This window comes from Amphiura filiformis, chromosome 5 (genome assembly GCF_039555335.1).
Source record: "Amphiura filiformis chromosome 5, Afil_fr2py, whole genome shotgun sequence".
NCBI lineage: Eukaryota > Metazoa > Echinodermata > Ophiuroidea > Amphilepidida > Amphiuridae > Amphiura > Amphiura filiformis.
The window spans coordinates 47010701-47027199 of record NC_092632.1 but is presented as its reverse complement, the minus strand read 5'-3'; the positions used below and the strand labels follow the sequence as shown (position 1 = coordinate 47027199).

At 34.1% G+C, this 16499-nt stretch overlaps 1 protein-coding gene across 1 annotated transcript in view; it reads right to left on the bottom strand.

The window, feature by feature from the left end:
• Nucleotides 1–16499, bottom strand: part of LOC140153247 (uncharacterized) — a 244178-nt gene that overhangs the window by 147485 nt on the left and 80194 nt on the right.

Below are 16499 nucleotides of genomic sequence, written 5' to 3'. Positions count from 1 at the left end.
AAATCCGTAACATATCCCGATTCTGTACCAAAATTTCCAAGGTTTAGAAACAATAGAGAGAGTTTAACTCCGACTGTACACCTGCAACCCATAGGCGCGTAAAGTGTATAAAAAGAACCAATGTTCACAACACACAGTATACAGAGCTGCCTGTAAACATGGTAAACCATCCACCAAATAGGGAAATCCTTCTGCCTAATATGGAAAATCCACAACAAACTGGCCAAAAAGTGGTATATGATAGGGTGTAGCCAGGCTTTAGTAGGGTGACAAACACTACTTACAAGAGGCTATTTGATTGGTTCGTAACCACAATCCTGTTCAAGATTGATGGGTTAGTCTTTGCACAAAGAGACAAGGCAGCGCTTGACAAGATTAGCCCTGAAGCTATATAGTAACAGTCAATAATCAAACTAAATAACATGGGCTAGCTCAAGGACTTCGGTGCAGACTAGCTGGTACATTTAACTTCTGAGTATTAAAATCAATGAAATTAGAATTAAATATAAAATAAGTGAGCAAATTATATCGATTTTATGTACAGTAGTTTGGCTAACTCCTATGATGATGAATTTGTGTAAGCTTTATTACAATGAATAACACTTTTTTGAAGTGTGGGATTATTTCAGTCTTATGGCAGTTGCAAAATCCACTCAAGCATGGAAATTATTATTTCATTATTCATAACTACCTCGGTAAATGCAGTATGAGTTGTATGACCTATCTAAAATGGCTTCCTATGGTAATTTGACATTCTAATGATTATTCACATCTGAAATGCATTTTTAAATAAACTCAATGAAATTTTAATTAACAACATGTCAAGTAGTGTTTAGTCAAGCTTGAGGTCCAGCTATGTACAACTTTTTCGCACCTTCAACAAGACATTCTTTCTTTATGCTTCAAAATAAAATAGGACAAACCAAATATGTATCTTTGCCAACAATAGAGAAACTAATTGTTTCATTCAACATTTGCACATCTTTAGGCAAAGCCTTCGATTGTCTTTCATGCCAGCCTTTCCAATAACGAAACGTTAATGCCCGTGGCACCAAAATGTGAGTGTTAGCATAGCTTTTGGCACATAGGTGCTGGCCAGACTAGGGAGTGGACATAGTGACAGGACATTGACCTAGCAAAACAGTGGCGGACAGGTTGTCAATGTTATGGGTTTCGTCACACAAGCAAGCTGCTACCAGATTTCTTTTGACCACTCTCTAAGCATGCTAAGTAGACAAGCTGCTGAAATGATACATTTTGGTTGGTAACTTAAGAATTATTAACCGAAACTTGAAAAGACATTAGGTCAGCTTGGGTCAGGTGGCTAGGTGGCCAAACAATGAAGCATATTGTCTTAAACACACTCACACAATATGGAGTCGATCCTATGCATAAATTAGTCTATATTAATTTACACTAATTTAAATGCTTCATTCTAAAAGCAATGCCAGCCCTGTTCACTATCTCTAGAATCTGCAATCCAAATGAAGCATTTTTCTCAAAAATGGTTCAATATTGATAAAAATGCTACATTTTTAGACTGCAATTCATTCTCTTAGGCCCAATATGGCATCACAGAGAATTTACTGAACATAATTATGATACTCTTTATAAATAACATTCTTACATTCCAAAGACAAGTCAATTAGGGAAACATCATTCATTAAAATGGTATCATCCTGGCCCGGGTATCATGTATGTATCATTATCAGTCTACATGATACTGAGACACATTTTTAACGACTAATTACTTGTTAATTAAGCTTATAGTGATCCTTCCTTTCCTTGTCATGAGCACAGCAGTCAGTGCACATTAACATTTCTATCAATATGCAAATAAATCATGATAATGATTATTGTAAATACTACAAAAGAAACTGACAAATTTGGGGAACTCTTGGTGGTCTTTTTACCCTTATTATTTTATTAATTACTTAAAAAGTATCATAAGACATAGCAATTATGTCATAGTTGATCCAATTAGTACATTATAGCTTGTATAATGACATCTGATTAGTACAAATCCAGCACAAATTGAAATGCTATATGGATATTGCACCTGTCAATAGTGTTGCCATTTTTTTTAATCACCAAAGAGATGAGTTTAATGATTAGACACCTAATTTTATTCTGCAACATTTCTTTCTGTAAGTCCAATACTCCCAATCCGCAGCATCCAATAAAGACAAAGCACCCAATGTTAACCAACACATTAGTTTTTATGATTTTGTGGTTGAAAAATAGCCCAATTGGGACAAAAAATACTGGTTTTGGAAACACTGCTTGTCAATCTCATTAAGAGCAAAATAGGAAGAAATTATTAAATAACCCTATGGCATAGGATTCTCAACAGCTTGGGTTTTTGGGGTCTTAATCTTACCCTCGATGCATTTCATTATAAGCTTCTACACAGAACAAAGTTTATGACATCTTTTTATTGGAAAATTTTGCAATTGATCTTAGTTGCCCAATTTTGAATTCTAATTTACTTCATGTGCAGGTGTCAGCTTCAACATGTTCTTTTTCAGCCATACAACACATTTCATCTATGAAATTGTTATGTTATTTCAAGAAAACTAAATAGACTCCCCGCTGTACACAAGTTATTAAATAATTTGAGCGCATGTTTAATTTTACTGTCTGCAATCCACAAAATTTAGTTGTTGCAAACTTGTTTGTTTACCATCATAGGAATATGATTTTATTATATTTTATGTATTCTGAACAGTAGACTTTTGAATATCTGTGAAAAATAATATCAGTGAAAATTTAGTGTTTTTGAGTACTTAAAAAGTTGCAAGCACAAGAAATTGGTGAAAGTCACGTTTCAAGCAAATGTTGCACAAATTAAATGAATTGATCATAGCATGATAGTAGGCTTGAAAATAACAGAAACCTACTAAAAATAATTCTTTTATAACAAATTATTTAAGTGTAAATATGAGAAATATGTATGCAAATTGTTCTAGAAATACATACAGAAGTCAAAGTTTGACAGATTGTGACAAAACAAACAAAGTACGATCTCGCAACACTGAATTTCAATGTCATAATCGGTACGTTCAGCAACTCCATTTTTCACTTCTTGGTCGATTACACACATTTCTACACAAATGCAAAGAAATCTGTGAGAAAGTATGCCTTCATTATTTGGTTACTAAGACTTGTCAAAACTTGATCCAAATGACCCATTGTAAAAATAAAGATTTGACTCAACTACTTAATAGTAACAGAATATAGGAATACCTAACTTTCAGAGATCTAAGGAAGATAAAAAAAATCTGTAAATTTTCTGAAGTTGGTAAAATGTGGTTGATATTTCTGAGAAATTTTCTTTTCAGAGATATATCCACAAAATATGAAGAAAACTGAAAGATTATGTCCATATTTTTGAGATTGCATCTCCTACTGGAGTTGCATGGTATTCCTTAAAGAATTAAGATAAGTCTCTCTTGATATGAAAACTCAATGTCTAGCTTTAGTAGAAGCTCATATCCTGGAAGTCACTGAAAATCTCTGAATGCAATATGAAGTCATCTGAAACTAAATAAACAAACAAACAAGCAAACAAATAGGCCTATGTGTGTACAAAACTATCAGGTGGGGACTGGGACTCACTTACACCAGAATTGTCAGAGCCCTCTTAGCCCTTCCCATATATAGATACGTCAAGATCTATTCATTGACATGATGGAGGTAGGCAGGGTAGTGAGATTTAAAATAGTGAATTTATTGCAACAAAACAATATATAAATGCCTGAATATATACAGTGATAATTGTTCAGAAAAGCAAAGGATCAAGACAAACCAAAGCATATAGGACCAATGCCCCAAGTTCTTGCGTTTAATCCCACACATGTCCATTTCCATGGTACTCACTCGGACTTTTGCCTAAGGTGCTCTTTAAGAAATTAATTTGCAAATAAGCTGCCCTCTGACCAATCATCTATCAACTACAATTTATACAATTTTCACTGTTTAAGTTCTGACATCTGAAAAAGCGGTGAAAAGAAATCGATGAAAAGTCTTAAAACGTACCCTCCCTCTCAAACATTGATTCAAGTAATAGAGTAGATTGTTGATACTGATATAAACAAGGGTTACTGTAAGTGGGTTAGTGAACTCTGGATAGGTTACAACCTTGGTGAAATTAGTCTTGCTACTTTATTGCAAAGAGCAGATACTAAATGAGGGAAAAAACATACAATTTCTCTCATCCTGATACAAGTCCTTTTTGTATTAAATTTCCCTCAATATGTCAAATTGCATTAGTTTGCTACGTATTGGTAATAGAAACACAAACAAAAACGTCTTTTTAATCTGCATTATTCATGAGCTTGTTGAGTATTGGTCTACCTATCATCCCACTGTGATTAGCTCTGGTAATTAACAAATGAATCTCCAAATTAAAAGTAATCCCATCATCTTATTTCCTAAGTCGACTTTGCCGAGGCTCTAATTTAAGCTTAGCAAAAATGCCCTGATAGACTTGGGCGACACCATTCCTAAAATCGTCTGTAATAAAATTATCTGCTATGTGCTCCTGTCTAGTATGTATGTCTACCAGAAGTGTTCATGTAATTATTAGTGTAATTTGTGAAATGGGAAATTAATTAAATTAAATTATTAAATAAGAGGTTATACTAAATCATAACGTTCGGATCATGTGATTTATTTTTGACAATTCAAATTTGATACAAATCAGTAAGACAAAATCTTATCAAAGTATTAGTTGTCAGCATTGTCCCTAGAGAATCATCGTACAGTCGGTGCACATTTCCTGATGTTTACTTGCATAAAATGCCCGATAAAATGTCAAATATTGTTTCAAAATAATACAAACAGGAAACCCAGACAAGAATACAAATCCTCATCCAGGTTCTACCATGGGTTCTACAGCACAAATCCATGGTCTCTCAAGGATTCAATCCAGGAACACAATACATATAGGCCTATTCATTGTTGTTATATTATTTTTTAATTTAGTCAAGTATTTCCTCAAACATGATCAAATTAACCTCACATTTCAAGGTAGACTATAATAGCCTAATTAGCTTCTACAGAATAATTATAGTCTTCCTAAATATGTTAACGAAAGTGGCAGATCATGAACTTGTTAACATGGTTAAGGCCATATGACAACCACTGAACTTGTTATTATTATGACAACCCATACTCTCCCCGTGCCCTCTGGGGATTATTATTTAGGTTACTGGGTATTGTGTCATTTTTCTCTGGACATGCACCATTACACAAGATTTACCCTTGTATTTTGTAAATATATAAACAATCTCCAAACCCACTTGTTGGTAAATAGTAACATAAGTAAGCTTAAAAATGTCCTTTAACAAAAATTAGGTCAAATGCTGTAACACACATGGGATTGATGGAAGCTTAAATTTTACTCTAAAAGATGGAACTTAAGTTACTATATTACCACTGGCGAAGACCAACAGGGAGCACCAATATCAATGGTGTAAATAAAACCACTGACTGATTTTGGAGTAACTTTATGATTCAATGACCAAACACACTTGTGTAATTATTTATTTTTTGCAGCATAATTTAAATACTTGGCCTATTTTTTTCTGTGAATTTACACTCCTAAACCATTGCCAGTAGCTAGATAGACTGGTTGGTTCCACTGGTACATGACAATTCCCAAAAGTTACTATATCAGCACCAGATATGATTTTTGATTCCAAAAATTTGCATATCCTTTTCGAACATTAATATGAAAAGGGAAAAAAAGGACATTTGCCTGTTGATTTAGCAAAGAAAATTTTGTCATCACCCTCTATATCCCCCTTTATTTGTTATTTCAAGACGTTGTCCTAATACCATATTTGCATACTAACTCCCTGAACCACTCTTAAAATGGACTGAAACTGAAATAGAAGAAAAAAGCCGGTATGATGGCTTTTTAAGGCGGTATCCTGTCCCTTGGAACTACAATACTTCTTCGTAAGTGGCAAAGGTGCAGATATAGTATACATTGTAGAGTATAGACTCATCTTTGTGCAGGTCACTAATAATAATATTTGTACAGAAAATAATGGCAACACCATCTGCCAACATTTAAAAACTTAATTTACTCATCACCATAAATTACCATCATTATCATCATCGTCATTTATCATGTTCGTTACTACCAATAGAAATGAGATAATATTAGTGATTTTCCAACACTTGACCATAACTCTATAACCTTCTTTGAAATCTATAATTTACAAAAACAACTTTGTGGCATTGAAATTTGAATTCAAATTATTATTCTTTCGATAAAACACACTAAGTTACTGTATTTCCTGGTATGTATCTAAAAATCAATCAATTTCCAGGCACCTTAATTGGTATTAATTTATCTAGGGACCAATTTATATTGATTACACCTTTAGTCCAAAATCTACCTTTTGAATTTGAATTAAATTGAACCAAATTATAAACCCACAACAAAGAGGAAAAACATGTCAGAGGTAATACAAAAATCCATTTTTCTATTAACTTTGGTCTCTTTTTTAGTACAAAAGAGATGAACCTCATGGGTGGTAAATCAAATCACAATAGAGATCATGAACAAGTGCACTAACAATTGAAAATGTAACTGTATTAGTCTTTTGTAACTGAGTTGGAGAACACACAGAAACAAATTGTTGCTTGATACTATTGTGTTGGGCATTTACCTGATTACTAGCTGGGTTGCCATCTTGTTCAGGTGAAAGGTGTGGCTGGGTTTGAACACCACTTTAACAATTCCACTTTAACTATACCGGGACCCATCGCTATATCTGAGACGAATACCAGGACCCATCAGTATACAAGGACCCGGTGTTATACCCTAAGAGCTTTGTCAAATTTAAAACAAATTTGCAGTTTTTGCCAAACTATCCAGAAATATTGAAAAATGACCCATCCATATCCCAAAATATATTAACTAGAATTTCCCAAACCCTCTTTCTAGTAGAAAAATGATTTGGGAAACACTGTACCAAATGGCCGAAAATGCAACCCAAATTTGCCACACATCCCCATGGCCATATTGTCATTTGTCATTTATATTACCCTCCCCCTTAGACTTAATCCCTGCGGAAACAAAACCTAATCCTAACTTAAAACAAGTTTGATACATGAAACATTTTGAAAATCTACCGAACAGAAATTTGCAGAAATAGGCTACACTTTCAGAGAAACTTGCAGAAAATAGTATTTCATAATGCAGTAACTTTTATCAGCTTTTACCAGTAACAGGCATATAAAAAGAGCCCATTTGTGTGGAAGCTGTACTGAAGTGGCAACACTTATGACATTATAAGCAAGTTTTAGGTGCATTAAGGGAGGTAGGCTTACCTTAGCTCTAGAACTACTTAACCTGGAATTGAACTTGAGGGTTTAAACCCTCAGCCACATCCATCACATAGTAAACCATATCACCATACAGTACAACAGCGTGTTCACTGTTCAGGTTTTGATATGCAATATTAATCAAATTAGCCCAAATTATGCAACCCTCATCACTTATCTTGTAATTGAGACAATCAAAACCTGTAAAGAGTGTATATCACAATTAACTCTCAATTGTTTTCTAACGAATGCAATTGTGGTATCTTTTCTCTTTACACAAAAGACAGAGTAGGTGTGGGGCTAATTTGATCCATTCAATGTTACCTCAAATTTGACTGAGATGTATTTTCTTACCGACCACTTCCACTTGCAATTAAAACCAGAAACAATGCCGTTTCAGTGTCCCAACACAATGGTATATATAGTGATGTTAAAAAAATAATTTAACATGGGACACAAAAACTTTTGAACTCCTCCTGCAATGCACTCTAAATCTAAGAAACTAAAATTCAACTTAGTAAAAACCATGCCCTAAACTGAAATTGTCAACATATATGGTGCGATGTAAGAAGTCATTCTGCATGCAATATAATTTTTTTTTAAATTACTTCAGAGTTAAATTTCACTTATTTGGCCAATTAAAAAATAACTTTTTGATAAATTAAACTTAAGCTGTCCTCTTTTTCTAAATACGTGTATTTCTTATCTGTTTTCTAGACAATTTAGCAGAATTTTCAATATAGAAGAATTCTAGCAGTATTAATATTGAAACTGGAGAAGCAAAGCCCAAATTTCAATGTGTTCAAGAATAATTTTGATATCATTCTGGGCATTTATATTATGAAAAACACAAACACAGTCATCATCACAATCAAAGGGAAATGTTTGAATATGAGCAAATGTACTTGAGAGTGAGCAGCTGTGGCCCCAAGCTCCACAGCTGCCCCCACCTGCAAAACAAACCTGATATCATCTTTCTCTTGTCACCTCTGAGTACATAAGAGTTAAAATCTTGCAGCCTACTTACCATTCTTCACAAAAAAAAAAAAAAAAACTTTGTAAAACTAGCAAATATAGCAAAGGTCTATATTCCAGAGCTTTCCAGCTTAGTGAGCATGCATGGTCAGTGTATAATCAAAGTTGAAATGACTTCTTTGCTGGTTTTAGACCGTCTTTATTGCAAACATTCTTGTGCAAAAATAGTCTAAATTACTTCAAAGAACATGTAGCAACATGTTAACATTCCCATCTGAAAGTATCCAAATAATGTTAAAACTGCAAATGTTTAAAATTACTGAAAGTTTTGAAAAGAGCAATACTTAGAAGGATGTTTTGGTTGAGAGCTTGCATTGTCATGATGATTACCCCAATTTTGTGGTAATAGTTTGATTGGCTCAAAGATTACCATAAAAGATACTAGACCAACAGGGATGATCCACAAGGCATAGGCCGAAAGAATAAGAAATAAGTTGACTTGATCAGTCAAGCCATTAAAAGAAGCTTAAACAATTCAATCCATTGTTGGTAACCAAAAAGACATTATTTGATGAAATCTAGCAACCAAGACCCCTGATTGAGTTGGAACACTTGACAAAAAGTCACTCAATAATAAAATTTTAGCTGTTAAATTTGAGTCATTTTACAATGTCAACAGTGGGTAATTTAAATTTGAAACCCTGCTCCCTCCCTCCATCAGTCATTTCCCTCCTTCCATCATTCATTTTCTCATTAGTTTTTGTTTAAATTCAACACCATAACCAAAAGCTTTAACCAAGACCCTCTTAGCGAGTATTTGTAATAAACACCCCAGCCATATGTCTTACAGAACAGAACCTGCCATCTCCGTTTATGTCATCGTGTTTGAATCAAGTATTCCTACATGTGCACAAGGAGTGAAGGGGGTGCTACTGCTGAACTACCTCGAGGTACATTACTGCTAAGAAGGAGTGACAATAGCATGAAACATTATCGGTCACGGATTGGCACTGCCTTACAAAATCACAATACCCGATTATACCCTCCGTTTCTCCCAACAGCCGTTCCAACAGATGGGTGTATTGGTGCTAACACACGCACAACAAAAGGGGTATCCCAGTACATCAAAAATGCAAGCTTATTTATTCCCTTCATGTTGATGTGATTAATAGTTGGCCATGTTGTGTTCTATTACAAGACCAGTGGCTAAATTAAATGTCATCAACTTATCCGACCATTTTTGAGGAGGAGGAGGAGGAGAACTCGATATCATGGTATATACGGGATTTTGTCGGACGGGAAAAAAGTAGGGCAATTCTTCAAAGGTTAATTTGAAGATGGGTTTTCTTGTCTGGAGGTGGGCATGTGGATAGGAGATTACAGGCGATTCGCACTATATCGCAGACTTTGAAATTAATAAGCGACAATTTTGCTGAAATTTAGCGTAGATATGAGCAAGCATGAATGAACATAAGTGAGCATCAAATAGGATAAGGTGATAATGTTTAAGATGAGGTTTGGGACACAACATTGAGAGATAAAAACAAAAGGCTGATGACTGAGATCATCTTGCAACTAAAAGTATTATTACACATACAATCGTCTCTACATAAATAAGAGGGAATTAAGAAATCCTATAAAATGGGAGGACAAAAGAATTTGTTTTAATGTGCATTTCTATTATTACGGATACGAGACAAGGAGAGCAGTGGTGAAACGGTTAATACACTGTAAATGCAAAAGGACCCTTTTAACTTTGAAAATGGGACATTTAGATTCTGATACCATTTAAGTCAATACTGTCAAAGAAATTTATTTTTTGAGGCAGCATTTTTTTGTGAAAAGTCTGCTATTTTGCTGCTTCAACTTTTGTGAATTCCAGAATTTCTACCATTAAATATCTTTATAAATTTGACATTTGGAGGCATGTAACTCACAAAATGTATGAAATTAAATCGATTGCCAAATAAGGATATTGTTGTTTCTTTGCAGTAGCCTATTCATCTTTGTTGGCTGAAAATAAAAAATGTCATAAAATTTTCAGGTGTAAACTAAAATTGCTACAGTTTGGAACAGATTCTACTAAATGGTGCATTTAGAGGTTCACTATTCCCATAATCATTATACAGGATATCAAATTTTATATATAGCCATGATTATCATGCTTATAAAACATGATATCAATAAGCCGCTGATAGACCGATATACCAATTAAATAAAACAAGTTTCTCTATTACTTTGAAACCAGTTTTTGGGGGAAGTGATATCATAGACCCCGAGGGTTGTACAGCAGAATCATTTTAAAGAAACGGCTTATTGTCACTTTAGCGCCTTTGTTAACTTTCCTTATCACGTCCCCAACACATTGTCCTATTTGGGTCAATTTGCCAATGGGAGGGAGGGAGGGGGAAAGCTCATTGTGATTGCTTAACTCTCTTCACGCGGGTGTCGACTGCAGACGACATGTTTCAAAAATTTCTTAAAAATTCAAAACTTTCAAAAATGTAAATTTTCCTGACCATATTTGGAATCACCATGAAAGTTGCATTAAAATGAGTACAAACAAGCCTAGTATTGGTCCAGTAGTTCTTAAGATAGCTCTTGATATTTTGAGAAAATATTTCAAAACTTGAACTTTTTCCATTGAAGCACATGGATAGCACCCAGAGCATTAACTGCTGTTCTTCTGGGGGATTTTCAAGGGGTTGTTGACATGTAACAACAGTAAAACTCAACTCTCTTAACATAGGAGTCAAGTACGAAAGCCATGCAAAAGGCAAAGCTTACACATGTATAGCTTGGATAAGTGAAGAAAGCTTACCAAGTTCTGTGTGTATTTGTGCAATGATACAAGTATTTACATAACACTTCAGATTCATTATTATCATCTACCAATGTTCGGAGTGTTTAAACAATGTAGCAGCTGGTATCAGGATGTTTCAGTTCTTGTTTCTTTTGAATGTAGAATGAATTTAGTTCAAATCAAACAAAGTACTTAGAATATATAGCCTATGTGGTATTTTTATTAGCGGTGTGGTGACGAAATATTTGGTATGTTTGCTTCTTTGTTTCATCTTCAGCAAGCTGTAGCCCATTCAGTATTTCCATTCACCCTTTAGAATACAGTACAGCATGAAATGTATGCCTACATATTTTAAAAATTCACATCGCAAAAATATTGTGCCACAAAAATATTTTGCTTTACAGTTATTCCAATCACCTAAAAATTAAATGTATTTGCATATTCCTAACATACAGAATACCTTGAAGCAATATGCGATCTTTGAAAAATAATTTGGTTAATTTTTTTTAAACTGATTTTTTTTGAGGGGGGGGGCATTATATAGATTTGTTATGTTTACCCATATATCACAACTTACACCTGAATGGAATCAGCCAAATTCACTGTACTTGTAGGACAACATAGCTATTTTGAATTAATGCCTTAGTAAGACTTTTAAAATGCTCCATAGCATAAAACAGTTTAGCAGCTAAGATAGTGAGTTTTCTTTCATTTTACCTCATTATTTTGGCTGAAAATACATATAATATTTCATAATTAAATTAGATTGAAATTGTATAATTATGGCTTTTAAGTAGGATTAGTGTCATCAGGAAATTTAGAAAAAGGTGACTTTTGCTTACACACTAAAGCAAAGATCATATATCCTGCTTCGCAAAATATGCGTAAGACAGACAAAATTCAGTTGCAAGCAGCATGATGAGTAGTAAACGACTCTTACATTATGTTAGGATCAGTGAAAATAATCCTCACTAGATTTGAGAACGTAAACAGGTAGGAATGAGTTAGCATCACTATCACACGCTATTAAATGCATCCTCTTCTTCACATCGTTGATTGATTGGAGGTCTCCCAAGACTATGCTTCACAGCTAAGCATGACATTTTATCGATTCGCTGACAACCTTCGTCAATCTACAGCGGGGCAAAAAACCAAGTCATCTTCAAATGTTCCATTATTCTATTATTTAAATTATAAGATTGATTTTTGTTCTTTCATAATATGTATGACTAATATATCTGTGATTGGTCAAATAGATTTGAAAGATTAAGTAAAACTATGGTAAAGGGTAAACTCAGGGGTGGTCATAGGTATCAGGAGTGCTTGTGTCTCATTCAACAGCAATCATGTTTTATACCTTAGGATCAAAAAGTGATCTTTGTTACTAACTAAATCCAAAGAAAAGAGGGCAAACCACAGCTAGCAAAACAGGATGAATATTTTAAAGTGTACAAAGGCTTCCAATTTGCAAGTATAACACTAAAATAATGTCCACTGTCCCCTACATAATCCTAAGCCACACTAATCCTAATTCTAAACCTACAAACTCTGAATGATGATCCATTATGCTACATCTAAATCTAACCATAATCCTTACCTAATACATCACTAATGTATGAGATCACAAAGCTACAAAACAATCAAAACCACAGGTCAAAATTAATGCAGGGCTTCAGGATCCTCATCCAAATAAGTTCTTGTGCATCAGCTCAACAAATTACACTATTTCATTAAAATAACATTATTTTTCTATAAATCCTTTTTTTTTTCACAATTCTTTGAATGTTTCAAAATGTTAATTAAGGAAATGAAAGACATATTTTATCTCCACACCACCCTTTGCCCTTCAGTTTGCCATTCAATTTTGATCACTTGTCACCCCTGAGGACAAGACCCATGTCTGACCATATATATTTAATTGTATTCTCAATACTATGCCTCATCATGCTCCAGGCATTACATTTGATCTTCACCTGATCTGAAACTCAAGTAACACATTTGTGCCATTCCATGAAAAGCTCAAATTATTTTATTGTAATGTTTTACAATGAGAAAATTACTCCGCTTGAGCCAATGTTATCCAAGGTGGGATAATAATAATAAAAAAAGGTTGCTTTTGGTTTTTTTAGAAAATCTTTATTCAAATAAATGACTTGATAAAAATTCATTGGTTGGCTATGAGGATTTCTCTGTTGAAATAAATGACAAATATTATTTGAAATTAACATCAGAGAACAAAATATGAAAAATGTCTGCATCTTATTTTATTAAGATTTCCTCTTGCTGGGAAAAAGGCAAAAAGATTACCAATGATTAATATTTTTTCCCATTTTTGCATTCCTCACATAAATGAACTTAATTTAAATTGACCAAAAAGTGTCAAATTTTCAAAAATTGAAAACTACAAAGTGCAATCAACTGGTGTAGAAAGATGTCTACCCAAAAAGCTTATTCAATTAAGAAAACATCCCATAAATACCTGTACTTTCAGACACACCAAACAGTAATTGAATTTTACCAATTTGGTGGCAAAAGAACATATATGCAACAGTACACCTGGTGACTAATATGTCCTGCATCAAAAATGTCATCCAATGTCAGTTTTGATGGATTTTGTTGTCAAAAGATCTGATTTTTCATATTTTTATTCATCATGGTTACTCACATCATAACTGAAGCTCAAATGCCGGATTCTTATTGGCTGTCTCTGATTGGAAGCAGTATAATACATGCCATAACTTCTTAAAAAGCAGTATGTTGAAGTTCAATGTCCAATTTTTCAATTATAAGTTTAGAGCAAATGTAGTATAATCTGGTGTATTGAAATTACAGAAAAGATATTGCTATCTGAATTCTGTTTATAGTGAAACTTCAAAATAACAATAAATACTAATTTTTAGACAGCCGGGGCAAAATTATAGCTTAGCTTTTGAGATGAGTGCTCGCAACTTTGAGCTTTGAGGAGGACTCATCTCAGAAGCTAAAATCATCTCAGAAGCTAAAATCATCTCAGAGGCTAAAATCATCTCAGAGGCTTGCCTGTTTAGTATACCTCAGAGGGGGTATGTTGTGATTTTCAGGCAAGTGAATTCAGCTGGATGGTGCCATGGTCACTGAACTTCCATCCGTGATCAAGGGCCTTCACTGATCAGGGCATTCACGATCAGGGCGATTGCACCCTAGTCCCCCGTCACTAGATTTTGTCATCTCACAAGGGCTCTGATTAAGAACTAGTAAATCACACCTATATTGGCCACAACTAAATCCCAAACAACTTCTAGTTTCTGCTTCCTTCAATCATAATAATAACAACAGTAATAGAAATGATAATAATAATTATTGGATATCTCAACTAAGGCAATGCCTGATGATACCACGTGCCAGGAGACCTGTGTGCCAACTGATACTTCACAACTCTTAGTCATAGGAATCACTGGTATAAAAGATGAAAAGAAACGGTAAAGATGAGGATGACAGACACTGGTAGCATTGGATACCAGATTGTGCATTTTCCATGATGATTCACAAAAACATATTTCTTCTCCTTCAATGCATCAGTGCATCGCTGAAAGAGAGAAAAAAAATGGTGTCAAAAAATGTAAAGCGCCCTGGGTTGTACCAGCTAACATGACCGCCACACCAATCACTCTAGGGAATACATAATAGCTGATAAAATCCCCATTTTTGTGATTTTTTTTTCCGTATAATTTACCCATAAAAAATTGAAGCAATCAAGTTGATTGGGTTATCAATTTTTGGTATAAAACTCAAATCAAATCATGTTCAAGGTCAGGGTTAGGAGATTGTAACAATGGTATTATGATGAAGTAACATTATGGGAATTGTAACGAGACAAACTAGATTCTGAAACCACTTTATTGAATTAGGAATGAGTAGAACAAACTATGTACAAGGAGTGTGTTGCTGTGTTTTCTTTTTCATAGGAGCACCATCCAATGTAAACACCAGTCTCTAATCACTGGTATGATGCTAGCTGAGTACAGGATGTGGTTTATTCATTGGTACTTTGTTTCTATTTTTCAACAAATAAATTTATATTAAAGTAAATAATAAGAAAAAATAAGAAATGAATAAAACAAAAATGAATCCATGAAAAATAAATATATATATTTGTACAAATAAATTAAATAAATCAATATTTTTTTTAATTCAAGCTAAAGATATCGAGAGCAAAGCTGAAGACAAGCCCGAAAATGAAAATATGACACAAGTTCAAGAACATTATATGACTCACAATTATTGGCACTTTAGTTACTCCAGCCAGTGTAATTAATCATAACTACAGGCCAGGGTACTACTTAATCAAAATCAAGAAAAATATATCATTAAAAATATATAAATATGCCAAAAAGGACTTTTCTATCATCAAAATGCTACAGATCCACAAGTTTTCAAACATCTTCAAATAAAATTAGTCTGTGCTGCAGACTTATTTGTGTGCTCATCTCATCCTCATGATCAGAATGAAGATGGAGACTAAATGTGTAGGATGAGTGAGATATCTACAGGCATACATCCATATGTGACCCAGTCAGGGTACCCAGCACATGTCTTCGCCAAACCATGGATTGGAAATGACCGAAGCATATGTCTTTATAAAAGCTGACACATAGCTGGATTTGCTGGACCATAAACCATGATGCTTTCGAAATTTTTGTGTGAGATAATTTTTCCGCTAAAATTTAAGAACCAATCTTTGGTTTTGCCACAATACCGTTTCCAGGAATGCCAGGATGAATGAATGCAATAAAAAAACCACATAATGATGACACAAGTTTAACCACCGTTTTTAAGAAGCAGTATTAAAATTAATACCATCGCAAACATTTGTCGAGTCGTAAATGAATAATAATAAATCCATTTATGATTGTGACATTTCACACTTACTAATAACGTAAATTGATAATCCAACTTGACAACGACCAGAAGAAAAAAATCAAAGTGGGCAGGTGATTGGTCATTGTTGTTAGGCAATAGCAGATAGCGCAAAAAGCGCACTCCTTGAAGTTCCGAGTATAGTGATGAGACAAAGCCACGTCATATATGATGACACTCAAGGAAACAGTGATGCAGCTGGTGCAAAGTATCATTCTCCTCACTCCATTAGGCACTGTTGGTCAAACTTTGGTAATTATGATACCCTGTTTTCACACAATGGATGAGAACATGGGGGAACCCCAAGGGGCAAACATGATAGGGTCTTTTGGGGCTGAGATTTCATTAGGATATATGATACACAACACAATGGCTGGAAATGGAGATAATATTCTCATTATAAAGAAGATATATATTTAGAAGGGGTGTCAATTTCACAATGTTCCAAATGTGTATTTGTGGGTATAGGAAATATAACTCTGGG